We start from the raw sequence: 14,508 nt of genomic DNA, 5'->3' as shown, positions 1-14,508 counted from the left end.
TTGTAGCAACAGGGTTGAATATAGCAAAATTCTATCCTAATTCCATTCTAATTGACAAGTTATAATATGTAATAATATTACAGATATTTTGTTTAACACTAATACTTAAGGATTCAATACTCAAGGTCTCAAATCATAAGCTCCATTGTTCATAGGAGAGTCATATAATCCAAATTAGACACAACAAAGTATCACTAACATAACATGAAAATAAAAAACATAATTATTCATAGTAATATACTTCAGATATAAAATAACACTAATATCTTACAGAAAAATAGGATAGCACTAACATCTCACAAAAAATTAGGGTAGCACTAAGTCACTAACATCTCATAACATAAAAATAGAAAACATAAATATTTAGAATAATATACTTCAAACCCAAAATAACAATAACATCCAACTGAATAACCAAGAATCTCATATCACTTCTTTTTATTTGTGGATGGCTTTAATGGTGGTAGTTCAGATGACTTTTTTCTTTTCAAAGGATAATTTTTTTAGTCACACTTAGTGGCCTAAATAGAGTTGATGTTTGGGCTTAAAAAATGGGTCTAATCATTGGATCTTGTGTCATTAATCCAGACCCATTACCTGAGACTGCACCACTCAATAGCCTTATTGAAATTAGAGCTTTAGACCCAATAAAAAGTCTGACAACAATATATTTAACCCTAGTTTGAGGAGGGAGTGGTGGTTAATGGTGTCAATATGTTTGGCCCTACTTTATAGGGTTAGAAGAATAAAAAATCTTATAACTAATAGGGTCAAATTTTTAAAAAGTCTTCAAGGCCAAAAGCCCTAGGCCAACCCATGAGTCACCTAATCCTTTTTTTCTTTATACATTCTCTATCTCAACAACACACATAAAACTTATTAAAAGTCATTAGCTTTTTCTATCCCTTTGTCATTTTTATGCGTAGAAAATAAAAAAAATTAAAAAATAAATGTAAATAATGTGCATTGATCATATTAAATTCAACTTTTAACTATATACATCAAGAAATCAAACATGACATTTATTATCTCATCACCCTTCTCCTTACTCTTTAATAATATCTCTTTAACTATATCTATCAAAAAATCAAAAGAACAGAACATACACACTGAAAAATGAATAAACTCTAAATACAAAAATTTTAAATTTTAAAACTTAAATCCTGAAACTCTAACTCTTAAAATTATAAATCTTAAACTCATAAAATTTTAAACCTTAAAGTAAAATCTCTAAAATTTTAAAAATTAAATACGAAATTCTAAATCATAAAATTATAACTCTTAAATTCTAAATTATAAATTTCTAAACTTGTAAATCTTAAAATTATAATCTCTATATTTTAAATTATAAATTTAAAATTCTAAATCTCTAAAATTCTAAACACTAAATATATAAAGACATTACAGATATTCCAATATACATATATTATATAGAAAGTGGAGACTCAAATGTGTCCTCAGATATTTCGTTGAGTTTATGACTTTTCTGTCTAAGTTAGGACATCTGAAAGCTACAGTATTTGCTATATCTTTTCTAGGCAAGAACCTAACAGCAAAATCATTTACAAAACAAATTGATTACTTACTATGAAGCTCACTAGGTAATGGACTTTAAAATAATTTATAAAATATAATTCATTTAATACGCACAAAATTATTATACTTATTTTAGACATACTCTTAATAATTCGTTTAACATTCTAAATTAAACATTAGTGAGCATTATAACACTTTGAAACAACTTTTCAAACTAAATTTTATAAAAGAAAAACATTTGTGCAAGTGCATAAAATGATAAAATACATATTCAGAAGACCCCTCACAAATTATCACTCAAATCATTTGGCAACACTTTATTCCGCTTATCTATAGTAATTAATTATGGTGAATAATTTGATGAAATAAATTTGAGAATATGTAATTATAAAAAAATATTAAATTTGTTTAAGTTTTATTATAATTCTTCTTAATATATTTTGATTCACATGGGCGCCTAATAGCCGCCGGATAAAGAATAATGTAATGGAAAGTTTCTACAGAATGAAATAAAATAGTATATGCCATTTCTAGAACTTGAATTGAAATAATTTAAAAAGAAAAGGAAACAGTAAAAGCATATAGTATTATCAAAGAAATAATGAAGCACAACTCAAACACCAGTTAAGAAAGCAGATAAAAATACAAAAATATCAAAAATTAAATTGGTAGGGCTTGTAGGGCTTATAGGGCCAGTCTTATTTTGATTTTGTTGAAAGGGCTTAATTAGAGCCGAACTTACAAAATATAATTTTGTAATTTTTGAGACTATGAGCTAGAATTATTTTGGAGGCAACCTTAAGGTTTAGACTAAATTGACACTTCTAGTGGTGGTGTAGCTACTGCATATTGGATAGGAGTTGGTGGTATAGTTAAAGTGGTTGCCACTCTTTTCCAAAAGGTGCTGCCTCTTCCTCTTGCAGAAATTAGATTACCCCTTACAAAAGTAGGCCTGCCTCTCCTTATAGTTGTTAGTATTGTTGGCCTTGTAGTCACTTGAGATGCTGTTTTTGAGCCAGTTGCTACTGTAACCAAGTTTGATACTGCTAGTATAGTATCTGTATTCAGGGATGGTGCAATTGTTATAGTGGTCCCATTATTAATAGTGCTCTAGATCATTTTGGTAATTAGTTAAAAAAAAGTTATATAAATTTAGATCCAACACTTTGTGAATAACAAGTTAAGCTAAATTGCACTCTTTACCTCTTTAGGCTGAGTTTGTGGATAATTTTGAGTGAGTTGTTCCTCATCCGCAACATAAACAGTATATGAAGCCTGTATAGTATCCTCCTAATTTACTTCTTGCTCTCTAACTTCTTCCTCATCAATATCTTGCATCTCAATTGCTATTTTAGTTAGTCTTTCTGGACAAATTCTACTATTATGTCCAACCTTACATAGACATAAATAATGAAGTAATTCAGCATTTACATATACACAAACAATTCATTTATATTTTCTTAATAGAGGTTAATTAAACATTTTGTTTGACTTACTGTATTGCAGGTTTGACATGTTATCTGTCCATATCTTTTTTTGGCATTATATTGGCTCCCGAAACATTGCTCAATGATGTTTTTGGCCCTCTTCTTTGTAGGCCTATCAATAGGCCTCTTGTATGGAAGAGGGAGACATGAAAATTCTTTATGTTGCTCCCAATACTCTTGACTTAGTATACTATTAAAGTGAAACTGATAAATCCTATCGTATAACTTTATGGTAAGTTTGTGATGGACATAATTTTCAGGCTTTTCATTTTTTTTCTGGATTGTTGCAATTCTATGACAGTATGGTAGTCCAGTGAGTTATTACTTTCTACATGAATATGTTCTCTTCCATATGTTCACTCTCACTCTATGTTGTCATTTTTTAACTTCAAATTGGTTGTGCTAATCATTACCAATCCATTGTGCTTCCTAATAGTTAGCTTGTCTTTTCTCCTTTTCTAGTCTACTGATTTATACAGGGCTAGCTTTTTAATGTAGGCCATTAGTGCATCTTTATTAGTAGCTATTGTCTTCATGATGTAGAACTTAAACTCCTCAAGTATTGTCAAAATATTCTTTCCTCACAGACCCACAATTGTGAATTAAAAGACTCACAATTGTTGCCTGTTAGATTATCTACCTTCGGCCACTTAGAAAACTTTGATCTGAACCATTGTTCTTGCTTAAATTTTGACAAATACTCACAAACTTGTATATTGATCCTTTTCACATTGGCCATGGCATCATTGAACTCCTAATCAATTGTTGCTTTTACACATTGTCAAAATGCTCTCTTTAGCTCTTTATCCTTCCATCTCTTGTTCAGGTTTTTTCCACATGTGCATACAACAAAATATGTGCTTAACACCCATCATGACATTCTATAATGCTGGTATTAGTCCTTACGTTAAAGAGTAGATTCAATAATTAGAAGATATTCATGCAATGATATAAAAAATCTAACATGACAGAAAAAGGTCATAGTGCATACTGCATATCACCTTTTGCTGGTCAGACATAAAAATTCATTTATTCTCATTATAGTCTCCTATGTCGATATGTATTTTCTTAAAAAAGAATCTCCAATTTTTTCTAATCTTTGCATTCACAATCCCATATACGATTAGAAACAGTTAGTTGTTCACATCTTAAAAAACGATTGTTAGCAATTGTCCTCCAAAGTAACATTTCAGAAATATCGCATCCAATTTAATAAAGGGTCTACACCCTGCTTTAAATCCATTATTGCAAGCAGCCAAATAAATTACAAGTTCCTAAACTTTGACAATCCATCTGGCTATGGAGTTGTCTCCATGTTTGTTCTTGACTCACGATTAGCTTTTGTTATTTCGTACCGATAGTCTCTCAGTCTTAGGTATTAATCCTTCTCTGTGTCTTTAATGACATCTTTTGTCTTTTTCATAGTCCTATACATCATCATTTGATTAAACAAAATATTATACTCCATTTTAAATCACTCATGTGCCTCTCCCTGTAATATGTTGGGATGAATTCTGAGCCTTGACACTACCTCTTCAGCAACCTAAGCACATGTGATTGACTTATTCTTGTTGCTTCTTGGACAAGAATGTCCATCTACAAATGTTTTAATATGAAATGATGCTAGATAGTTGGTCTTGGCACAATAACACAGCCAAGGCAGTCAGGGTCATAGCATATCATCATGCACCTCTTTTCCTCATTCCTAATATAGAATACATGTCTTCTAGGTCAGTGATCTCGAACTTCATGTTTAACTCCAGAGTAATTTTTCCATACGGTGTCCTGGGGTTATGTTGAGAAAATATAGGTTCTGCTTCATCATCAAATCTAGAAGGGCTACATAGTTTTTCAAATTCATATTGATACATTTCAGGTCTATTGTCTCCATCTTCTCTATTTAGGTTAGGCACCTCTATTCTTGGTGCTTCACTGTCCTTTCCAAGAACAATTTTTTGTCCAAACGGTTGAGGTCTTAAATAATTTCTTCTTATGTTTGGATTTTCATCTGTTTGTGTAACATCATCTGTCACAAAATCAGTTAAAAAAGATAAATATCTCCTGTAATTTGTGTAATGATACAACATGTTTCACAGCAATGATACAATATTTACTGAGATATTATCTAATTAAATAGAAATAAAAGATTTACCTGTTGTATTTTCTGTAACAACTTCCTCTGTCATCATATCATCTATAATTGGCTGGTCCAAATTAGCATCTTCATTAGCATCATGAGAAGTACTTTGATTGTGGTCTTTGTTGGTATTGTCATTATCAGTATCATTCTCATGTATGACTTCATTTACTGTCTTAGCTTATTCAGATATTCACTAGTCATTCTTTGTTGGGTAAATCACTTGGTGGTGATATTGGATGTCTCTTTCTAACTTTCTTAACACCTTTCTCTAGAGCTGATACCATTTCAGTGCATTATTCCCATTCATTTCATTCACAGCTTCATTCTTAGCACCAATCACACCTTCAATCAACTCATTGATCTCAACAGTGGCCTCATTCACAATTTCATTCACTATATTCACTTCAACAGCATCTTCGTTCTCCCTCTCATTAATCTCACCAACTACCTTATTAGTAACTTCATCTTCGTGTACATTATCAGCAGGTGGATTGATTTAATACACACTCTCACTACTACCATCAGAGATCATATCTTCCTCAATATAATATCGGAGTTGATATCAATAGGGTAATCAAAATAAAGATAGACATTGTTGTCATTCTTCATAGCTTTCTCACATATTCTCATAACATTAGTATCCATTCTAAACACTCTCAAATCCTTAGTTAAATCTAGATCAAGTTCTAACCAATAAACTTCGGTATATCCAGAGTAACCCAAATATATAAATAAACTTTCAACAAAAAATAAATTGCATGTCTCCACATTCACCCTATGTATCTTAGTTACTAAACTCTCTTTGTATGTCATATTATCTTCCCTACTCCTTTGCAAGAAATTCATATGATGATACACAAATATAACTAGACGATCCATCTAAAAAATAGTAGAAGGATGATGGAATGAATAAACCAGAAGTTATAATAGCAAAAAACAAACAACAAAAATGATGAACTACCAAAACAATCAAAGTCATCATAAAGTAGTCTACAGAGGCAACATACATAAAACCACGGAATGAAGCAAAAACTACCTCTTCGTAATGTCGTTCACAGTGAAAAGTGGAGTTGCGATGATGCCCCTTGCAATCCCTTACACTTGAAGTTTCAGATTCGACAATGTTTCTCACATCCTTTTGTTCTCTTTCGTGCCAAAATTGATTTCCACAACAACGTCTTTCACTCTCTACATGACTTTGCAGTTTTACTCGTAGTGAAAAGATAGGAGATAGACTTAGTCACAGTACCTAGTAATAACGGTAGCTAATTAGGGCTTAGGGAAAATTCAATTGATTTAGGAAAAATCCAATTGAATTAGGAATTTTTTAAGTAGGATGATCATTTATTTAATTAAAAATTTTAGCTCAAAACAAACTTATCTTGTCAGCAAAAATTGGTGACCAACTCAGCATCGTTCTCATTAGAACTATGCTCCGGCGAGTACGAGAACACGCTTGTCTAATTTTAAAATCATTCAAGTACTATTTTATCAATAACAAAAATTGAATACCATTTTGTCAGTATAAAAATTTTTCGAGTACTAATTTAATATTTACTTCATAATATATAGATAAACTAACCAAGGTGAAAAATCATATCATCATATTATCAAGTGTATGTGCATGCATATATGGTCTTTAATTAGTGCTATATCACCCAGTTACCAAATTGCATGCCATATATGCATGCATATTATTGCATTTCCTAATAATGTGACAAATTAAACTTTTCATGAAATACAAATTTTCATCGCTGCTATAGCTATTTTTTTAATATGAAAAATAAACTAATTAAATCTCTAGTTTCTTAATTGATATCACTGATGCGCGTCATTCACATTGACGTAGTAGGGTTTATTAGAAGCATAATAATGTGTGTTAGTTGAACGTTCTAAACAAACATGGCTTTTTATTAATTTGAAGTTACAGTATGTATATGTGAGTAGTTATTTATTTGCTTTGCATCTGAACTTCATAATTGTGGCATCTACCTCTTTGTATATGTTGTTATCGACTCTCCATCACACCTAACTAACCATATATTTATGAGTGCTATATATCCCACCGCAAGAGTGGTTCATTTCATTTGGAAGCTTACCCAATTCTTATTACGGCTTATCAAATAATTAAACAATATTGAAAGAGGAAAGTTCTACTTTTTAGTTCTTTATCAAATGTCTTATTTTTATTTCCAAAGGTTTTAAATGAACCTAATGTTATCTTATGATTAAATATGAGTGAAATATTTAAGATCGTTAGTGCTTGTAATTGAAAATGTTATTATTAATTAAGTTTCATACCCTAATATGTATGATTATTTTAATATTATGATTTTGGAACTAAGAAAAAAGATAACCATGTTTATGTAATTGTTAAAAGATATTAACTAGAAATTACTCGATAAATAATATAAGATAGTTGACAATGAGACTAATATAGTGGCAGGGGTGGACCGACAATGACTTAACCTTACTTAACTAATTATATTGTTAGTGTACATATATATTATTAGGAATATGACATGATATGAGACGTTAATACAGGAATTTTAATTTTTATAAGATACAAAAATATAATATGATATATATAAAATATAAAGTATTTTTTAGATAAATTATAATCATATTTTGATACTTTATTAAAATATAAATTAATTTTTTAATTATTTTAAATATCTTTTTTAATTATATAAAGTATTTAAAATATTTTTTATTTTAATAAATAATAATATATATTATTTCTAAACTTATTTAAAAAATACATATTAAAAATAAAATTAAACACGCTGATACGTAATGGTATTTAAGTGTATCTAAATATATTGAAGAAAAAATCTTGTTTTTCTATTAATTAAAATACGTGTAAAACAAGTGCTAATAAGTGTTGTATATAAAATATGTCCGACATATAAACACAAGATCTCAGTAAAGTGTCCGTACTTTATTTTTAATGAATTGACAAAATTGAATCTATTAAAAATATTTTAGGATAAAAATAGATTATTTAGGACAAGATTTTTTTTTTAAGTGTTACTATGTTAGAGATAAAACTGGAATTTGGCGTAAAGATTAGAAGTTGAAAGCAAACACTTGTCATAATTATTAATGAGCAATGCTAGGGCAGTAATATTTGTGATTGGTAGTCATCAACTAGCCATTAATGATGATTTGATGGTGTGAAATTAATGTGAGATTTTATTCAATAGCTCACCTTTTTCTACTGGTTATATTCTGGCCAAAATATAATAAAATTACTGGCCTAGACTTTTCCATTATTAATTATACGAAGTATGTGAACAATTTAATTTGGCACTCATGGCAATGCTATATATATAATGCAATATAAGTAACTAAACTTAGTTATTACTCATATTATTAGAGTCAATAAAAAGTAATATGAATTGTGAATTATTCTATATATAGTTTTTAAGAATTCTCTAAATTCGTGTTTAAAAAAATGACCGAAACTGAAAAACAGAAATTGAAATAAATTTTAGTATTATATTTAGTGTAAAATAAAAAATAAACATTGAAATAAGAATAAAATTCTAATTTAATTTACATAAAATTAAAATTAGAATTAATTAATTAAAATAAAGATATTTTAAGTATAAAATATTATTAAAATTTGACTCTTCATTTTTTAAAATTTCAGTTTTTTATTTTTCTACTTTTTAGAAGTATTGAAATACTGAAATTTTAGTATCGATTTCTGAACCAATAAACATGATACTGAATTTTAATTTCTTAATCTCCGTCCCAATACCTTAAAACAAATGTTACTTAAGTGCTGAAACTAAAAAAGTCTAACAAAAAAAAATCATTAGAAGCTAAGCTACCATTATATATCTTTTTCAAAGACTTGTGTAATAACTAATAACTAAGTTTTCCAGCAAAACAGAAAAGAATTGAGCCTTTAATGTACTTATATGATGAATTGATGATGAATAAGAAAATCATGGATGCACCTCAAAGCACAAGTCATCACTAAGACCTAAACATAGCATAATGAATAATTTAGCTCAACTAACAAAAAATGCTAATTAACACCATGCTTACCTAAGTGCCAAAGGGACATTGTATTAGTCGTCTTTTGTTAGAAAATGAATATTGAGAGAGAAGGGAAAAAGATTGATAACTGCAAATGAGTAGGATAGAAGAGAAACCAAACAAAAAAGGCATTAAAGTGGGTCACAGTTGAATCTATATCTGGCATACCCTACTCCAAAAAAGAGTAATGCACACCAACATTTGACGCCCATTTAAAACCTCATTCTTTGGCTTGGAGGTACTATAAAATCCCAATTAGCTCAGGCCTTGTTGTGTCACCTCAACAACCAAAATGGGCACTAAGACAAGCTTGTTTTTATTAGCTATGTTGATTGCTTTGTCACTTTCTAGTGTTGGAATGGTTCAAGGCAGCAGCAGAAAACTTCTGGCACCAACATTTCCTGATTTTGGCAGCTATGATTTTCCTCCATTTCCACCGGTGACTGACTGGCCTGAGTACAGGTTGCCGTTTACAGTTCCACAAATACCCTCTAATATTCCATCAGCCGCATCATTCTTCTCCCCACCTGCCCAAACTACCACTAGTACTCCTTGAGGCTCATTTTGTAATTTTAAAACCTTAGTGTTCCTACTTCCTAGTGCTGATGGTTGCATATGATATTATTGATAGTCTTGCATGCATCCATGATATATATATGATGTATTTGCAGTAAAATAATAAATGTTGGAGCACAATAGTTACGTACCTATATGGCCATGTCATCACTTACCCATGTTTGCATTATTCCTTAGATTATTAATAATGTTTGTCTTATGACTGGAAAATCTATATACTCTTATGCTTTTGACGAAAGGAGTAGTAAAGAAATAAATAAGTAGTGTTTCAAAATTATGGAAAAAAAAATGTGGCTGCTGGGATTCGAGCCCAGGTCTCCACGGCCACAACGTGGAATTCTTACCACTAAACTACAGCCACAACACGATAACGGCCAGGAATAAGAATTAAATGAAATCCTGTCAAAACACGAAATTTCCACCATCACCTATTAGATTATTATCTCCCGGACGAAACTCACCAGTCACCATAGAAATAGTAATGTACTGATAGATTAACAAAGTTATTATTCAATCAGATTCTTAATTTAAGTGTCCAAAATAAAATGAAATGAAAAATTATTGTCTTTAATAAATAAATTTTATTAATTATATATACAAATTATAAAAAATATGGATATAAACTGGATTAATTTATATATGTTTATTATATATAAAATGTTTATAAATATAAATTATTATTAATTGAGTGCTGACTAAAAATTATAATATTTACTAATAATGTAATATCATTCAAATAGAATAACCAAAAAAAAAGTAGCGTTATAGTTTTCTTATTCTTTAAAACATGGTTGTGGAAAAGAAGTGCAATAACACTTGGCAGCAACAATTAATACCCAGCAATGCCAGTCCCCCACTCCCAATAAGCTTTGTTGAGTCCATTCTTTCTGTTGTCGGTGTGCCAAGAAGAGTTCATCTATTAATTAAAATATTACTTTAATATTCTCTTCTTATTAATTAAAAAATATTTAATATTAATATTGACATTTAATCAAAGTAACATATAAAAATATACATGAATGAATCTAAAAAAACATGGGTGACATTCAATTGGATCATAATTGCTAACAGTTTTTAGATTGGATCTGAAAGGAAGAAACAAACAAATGGTGGTTAGTGTGATCAAATTGGTGTAATGATGTAAGTGGTATAGGCAAATAAGTGGATGAGATATGACAGTGGTGTTAACTATTAACAAACTGAGGACATAAGAAATGATATTTATATTATTATTTTTTCATTGTGCAGATAAAAATATATCAAAAGTAGTACAAATAACACGATTCATTATATTCCTGAACTAGTTTATAAACTATTAATTTCTTAAAGCCGTCATATATATACTTTTAAATGGTTGTATTCCTTTGTTGATAACTATAAAGCACGGATATTTTACTGAGTTGTTGTCGTGTTCGCGTATCGGATACATTTTAAAGATGACACTCACTAACACTCGTTCGATACGCGTGTTTATTGTATCCAACCGTATTTTAATAAAAAATTCTTTTCTGGATACACCTAGACACACCTAAATACCATCACGTGTCAGCGTGTTCAGTCTTATTCTAAACATATATTTTTAAAATAAATTTAGATATAGTATATATTATTATTTATTAAAACAAAAAAATATTTTAAATATTTGAAATAATTAAAATAAGACATTAAAAATAATTAAAAAATTTAATTTATATTTTAATATCAATAAAATATCAAAATATCATTATGATTTATCTAAAAAATGTTTTATATTTTATATGTATACGTGTCCCCGTGTCATGTAAGATTTTAAAATTTGCGTGTCTTGTATCATATCGTGTCCCGTGTCCGTGTCAGGATCTGTGAATCATAGATTGTTAATAACATAATATATTGAATGGAACTTATTAGCAAGAGCCAAGAGAGTATATAGTGTTATTTTCTTTACTTCTTACTAATTACTATATGGGATTAAATCATGTATGTGAGGTGTACATGAATTTAATCATATGTAACTGTAATACTGCAAAATTTGAGAGAGTAATTGGCGTTATGTCCATTGGCTTTCCACTCGGTTATTTTATCTTATCCAATCAAACAGGGATGTTCAAAGTGAATCCAATTTAGTTTACTTTATATATTTGCATGCTTTTTCATCCACTTGGTATTGCCTCACACATACCAGACACCAACACTATATGTCACACAACAAAATCAAAAACGAAATGTTCCATTTTCACTAACATTATATCTACACATTCGCTAAAATTATGAGAAATTTTGACCCCTCATCAGACGTATGAAATATTGGATAAATAGAATATTTCGATTTGTCATTGCTCAATATAAAAGACACCACAGATATGTGGCAAATTGGCAATGCAATAATGATGATTAAGAATAATAATGATCATAAACTTCTCTCTTTAATGATCAACATTTCTTTTTAGTTTTCAATTTCATATTATTCTTCCTCTTGGTTCAAATCACAAACAATTTAGGATGGTTATTATTCATTCTCTTTTGAAAAAGAGAGATGATATGGGGTATTTGAACTAAACTACATCATTATTATTATCATCTCTGCCAAACTCCACTATTCTCAATTCCATTACCCATATTATATAACCACAAGAGACATAAGCATGTTCCATTATTTCACTTTGCATATAAAGTATAAACCTACTTCCCACAACCATTAAGTGCCTCTGATAAAGCTAAAAAAATTAATAAAATCCATTAGTAAAGGAAAAAAGAAAGCTTGCCGAGGCTAAAGGGTATTATTATGCACTTGTGCCTTTAATTAAAAAGAACGAAAAAAAAAAAGTAGAAAGCAATCAATACCATATGGCAACTCCTTGCATTGTATTGTAGTGAACATCTATATAATATTTCAACTCAACTAGGTATCCTTTAGAATTGGTACAATATTTAACCTTTTTTTACAATAATTCAAAAAAATAAAACAAACACATCTAAAAAATGTAAATAGATTTAGTGTCTTTAAAAATTAAATCCATATTTAAAATTCAAATTAAATCAAACTAAAATTTAAAATTTAAATCTTAATTTTCGTTTCAAAATTAATACATTTAATATAAAAATATATTATAATTTAAGTACACAACTAAAATTCAAATGAATCAAAATTTAAAATTCAACTTTAAAAATATATTATAACGATTATGGATGTGTTTTAAAAATATATTATAACGATTATGGATGTGTTTTAAAAATATTTTGTATATAATATCATACTATTAGATGTTTATAATTGAAAAATAAAAACACAATTATTATGATTATACCAACTACATCTTCTCTCATAAACTCTAGATTTTTTATTTGCTTCTTTACTCACACTAATTAAGTACAAAATAGTTTATGTGCGTTTTTATTTAAAAACTAGAAATTTACGATTTTGAAAACGTGTATATTTAAAAACTAGATTTTTACGATTTTAGATGTGTTTTAAAAATATTTTGTATATAATATCATACTATTAGATGTGTTATAATTGAAAAATAAAAACACAATTATTATGACTATACCAGCTATATTTTCTCTCGTAAACTCTAGATTTTTTATTTGTTTCTTTACTCAAACTAATTAAGTACAAAATACTTTATTCGTAACAATTCTATTAATAAAATCAAATAAAATCAAACTTGTTTCAATTAAATAAGAATGGAATTTTTCTGTTTATTTTTAAATATAATTTAAAATGATGAATATGATATTTCATAACATTAATTAAGCACAGATATAAAAAGTGGTGATACCTTTCACCAATGAAAATTAAAAAGTATTTCAGCTATCTTCACCGATGAAAATGAGAGAGGTTTCGGCTGGGAGGTTCCTGTTTTTGAAATTCACTAATGCAACTAATAACAAATCATGTTTGATTGCGAGGATGCTTCACAGTGTGAAAGTTACGATAAAAAAAGAACAACAAATCAGGTTTGTTATGGGAGATTGGGTAAAAAGAAGCAAAGTCCTAATAGTTAACTATGAAGTTGGAGAGAAGTTAGATTGATTTATATTTTTATTATTTAAATTAAAAATATTTATAGATATGTACCCTAAAAATAGGGATATGTTTTAATAAAAAAATAATTAAATATTAATAAAGGCTGATTAAAGGTTTATTAGTGTTGTACATGTAGCATTTTTCATAATATTTAATGAAAATTGGAGAGAGATTTTATGTTCAAATTATTGTTTTCTGAATATTTAATTATTCAAATTATTGTTAATTTTCAATACCATATGTATATTTTTTTTTGTTATTTTTATAACTTGAATCTAAATATTTTAATTATAAAAATTATTATTTTAAGTAATTTTATATTTATATTTATAATTATTATATTAATTTTAAAAAAAAGTAAAGGTAATAAACATAAAGGATAAGTGGAATCCCTGAAATCTAGCAGTCTCTGAAATCAAACCACACTTTGGTGTAACTGCAACCGAAAGAGTGGATCTCATTATAAGATTTTTGGGTAGTTGGTGCTTGTGAGTTGTGCCCCCCACTCTAAGCAAAAATGGTGTAGCACTATATACTTAATTAAATTGTAGCATAAAATTATTGGATTCTTTTGGCCTCTTTATAATTGCCCTCCCTATCTTTTAGGCTTTTCACCAAATGCACGGGTGTAGTATTATATATTAACATTGGATCATTCTAGTTACTGGGCTAAATATGGGACAAGGCACTTCATCACTCTTTTTTTCTTT

At 28.6% G+C, this 14,508-nt stretch overlaps 1 non-coding gene across 1 annotated transcript; it reads right to left on the bottom strand.

Annotated features, from left to right (window-relative positions):
- Positions 1 to 10,078: 10,078 nt before the first annotated feature.
- Positions 10,079 to 10,150, bottom strand: TRNAH-GUG (transfer RNA histidin (anticodon GUG)). Its single transcript has one exon. It is a non-coding gene; the product is annotated as a tRNA-His (tRNA).
- Between the last annotated feature and the right edge of the window lie 4,358 nt (positions 10,151 to 14,508).

This window comes from Arachis hypogaea, chromosome 3 (assembly GCF_003086295.3).
Source record: "Arachis hypogaea cultivar Tifrunner chromosome 3, arahy.Tifrunner.gnm2.J5K5, whole genome shotgun sequence".
NCBI lineage: Eukaryota > Viridiplantae > Streptophyta > Magnoliopsida > Fabales > Fabaceae > Arachis > Arachis hypogaea.
The sequence above is the reverse complement of the archived record's forward strand: the minus strand, read 5'-3'. Positions and strand labels throughout refer to the sequence as shown.